This window comes from Macrobrachium nipponense, chromosome 31 (genome assembly GCF_015104395.2).
Source record: "Macrobrachium nipponense isolate FS-2020 chromosome 31, ASM1510439v2, whole genome shotgun sequence".
NCBI lineage: Eukaryota > Metazoa > Arthropoda > Malacostraca > Decapoda > Palaemonidae > Macrobrachium > Macrobrachium nipponense.
The window spans coordinates 6,041,800-6,045,267 of NC_061093.1; positions in this window are offsets into that span (position 1 = coordinate 6,041,800).

Sequence of the window (3,468 nt, forward strand, 5' to 3'; positions counted from 1 at the left end):
GCAGTAAAAAAAAAGATTACCTTCTTGGCTAAGATGGTGAGGATGAGTCTATTCTGGTTCTAATAACTGTATCTGAATTCGACAGATATTATATCTAAGTATGAACAGCGACGGATTTTCATCTTTCTCGTGGTTAGTTCGGTAACTTGACCTCATCCTGAGACTCAAGATGGGGGTTGGTATCCTGCTGCTACAGACGTTTAGAATTTCTTCATATTCTTGCGTCTGGATCTCAGACTTTGTAAACGCCTTCAATAAAATGTGCAGAATTCGATGTTGCTAAGGCATTGTGGTTACTACAATATATGAATATATAAGCGATAGTCAGAAATCCAAGCGCTTTCGTCTTTACTACGACATTGTCAAGGAACGAATGAAATACAATTGGAGAGAAAGTTATCAGGTAAACAAGAGGAATTCCTCCTTTCTCTTGGTTTGGATTTTGCTTTGCCATGTTACAGACCCTCATTTGTACAGTTTTTTGGAAGTCTAGAGTTCCTGTTCTCCAGATTAATCAACCTTGATCTCAACCTTGATGTCCCTAACTTTCGATCAAAACTTCAAGGCCTACCACATAAAAATTATACTAAATTGTCTACATATTGGGCTCCTTTTTTAAAAAGGAAGACATGAATATTCTCAAATCGCTTGCAAAAAATAAGGACATTATTATTACCCGTCCAGACAAGGGTAAGGGAGTTGTTATTCTCAACGAAGATGATTATATTTCTAAGGTGGAAACAATTTTAAATGATAATTCAAAGTTCCTGAAGTTAGGAACTCTTGAGTTTTCAACACTGTTTAAAATAGAAGATCGTATTAACCGATTTCTGAAAAGCTTAAAAGATCGTGGCATTATCACTGAAAATACCTATCAGTCCCTATACAGCTCGGGGTCATCGTATGGTTTAATGTACGGCCTTCCGAAGGCCCACAAAGATAATGTTCCTATCCGTCCTACCTTAGCGTCTTATAATAACGCTAATTACAAACTGGCAAAATATCTAGTTCCCATGCTTGCCCCCTTGGCTGAAAATTCTCATAACCTAAAGAATTCATACGAGTTCAAAAATTCCATTCTCGCTCAGGACTCGGACCTTGTTATGGTAAGCTATGACGTAGAGTCTATTTACAAATGTAACTGTACAACAGACCATTGATATTATTTTAAGTAAGCTTTTTCCTACGGATGAGTGTCTTTTTAACGGGTTCTGTAAGACTGATTTTAGGAAACTTTTAGATCTGGCGGTGCGAGACACCGTTTTTATTTTTAATGGTTGTTCTTACTCACAAACTGATGGTATGGCTATGGGCTCTCCTCTTGGACCCATCTTTGCCGGTATCTTCATGTGCTCGCTGGAAGAGCAAATGCTTGATTCTTGTCCCCTTAGTTACCAACCACTATTTCATAAACGGTATGTTGATGACACGTTTGCACTCTTTAGAAGTCGGTTTGACGCAGAGAGGTTTTTAACTTTCATCAACTCATTTCACCCTAACATCAAGTTCACCATTGAACACAAAACCAACAATCAGTTGCCTTTTTAAGATATTTTAATTACACGCTCCTCTCATGGCTTCTCAACTTCCGTTTTTAGAAAAAAGACATTCACCTGTCTTGGTACAAATTTTTATAGGTTTGGTTCTCTTGATTTTAAGATTAATGCCTTATTAACCATGCTTCACCGAGCCTTTGCTTTGTCTTCCAGTTGGCAATCTTTTCACAATGAAGTCACGTTCTTGCAAAAATATTTTAACAGCAACTGCTTTCCCACCCAGTTGTTCTTTAAGCATGTCTCCAAATGTCTAAATAATATTTTTGTTCCACGTCATCCTACTCCTCATGTTCCTAAATTACCGTTCTATGTCAGCCTTCCTTTTATTAACAATACAACTTTTTATAAGGAACCTCACGCTTTAATATCTGGTCATCTCCCTGCCATGAAAATCAAAATTATACCCACAAACCCACTGAATATCGGTAGCCTTTTCAGCTTCAAGGACCGTTTGGATCCATTGATGACCTCATGTGTTATTTATAAATTTACTTGTCCTCGATGTAATCGAGGAACCTATATAGGATCAACACATAGGTTACTTAAGGTCCGAATTGACAGTCATAGAGCTGTCAGCTATAGAACTGGCACTAAGCTTTCGAATCCCGAAATTTCCAACATAAGGGATCATACCGATAAATGTAGGTATTCTATTCAGTACAAGGACTTTAAGGTTTTGGGCAGAGCTTCCAATCACAAGGTTTTAACAATTAATGAATCTTTGTTTATTAAAAAACTGGTCGCCTCACTGAACACCCATGCCACGTCTACACCTCTTTACCTCTTGTGAACTGTTTACGTTTTTTGTTAGTCCTTCCTCTGTCTTCACACTCAAAGGTTGGTCCTTATTTGTATTTTTAACTGTGATTGTTTTATTGTACCTTACATTGTGTATTTTAATATTGTAGCTTAATTTTAGTGTACTTTTTAGCTTGAAAATGAGGCCTGCTGATTGGCTTCGAAACGTTGCAACTTAATAAATATGAGTTCCTTGACCTGTTGGTGTGCTTCCCCTGCCTTCATTGTATATATATATATATATATATATATATATATATATATACATATATATATATATATATATATATATATATACATAATTACACATGTATATATATGCAATGTATGTATGGATATGTATACTAATATATATATTATATATATATTATAATATGTAGATAATAATATTATATATATATATATATATATATATAATTATACATAGTGTATAATAATAAAGTATAAACCAAGAGGGAACAATAAAACAACGGGAGTCCGGGCAAAAAGATCTTTCGAAAACGGTCTCAACGTTTCCTTTTACTTAGCAGATAAACTTTCGTGATTCAGTTATACATAGAGTATATATATGTATATATATATATATATACTATATATACTATATATATATACATATATATATATATACATATATATCATACATATATATATATATATATATATATATATATATATACATATAATATATATATATATATATATATATATATATATATATATATATATATATATATATATAGAGTGTGTGTGTGGTGTGTGTGTGTGTGTGTATAAGTATACTAGTGTGTTCTCGTTAGCCATTCTGTGGAGTAGCAAGTATTGAATTAAGGATGAAACCCCAATTTCAGACTATCAGTATCGCCTTGCAATTTCGGCAACTCACTCCCACGATACATTAGCTACAGCAGCAACAATGATGACAATAATCCGAGCAATGGCGACTATCAATATATAAATCAACACGATCGTAAAAAATAATATTACTTTCAACAACAAAAATCTTGTCGTTATTCTCTTTATAATCTCAGTGAGTCAGGTCCCTACCTAGAGTTTTTTTTACGGGGTTGGGGGTCGTTTTTCCCAAAACTGGACTTTTCTTCTATAAATGTCATTG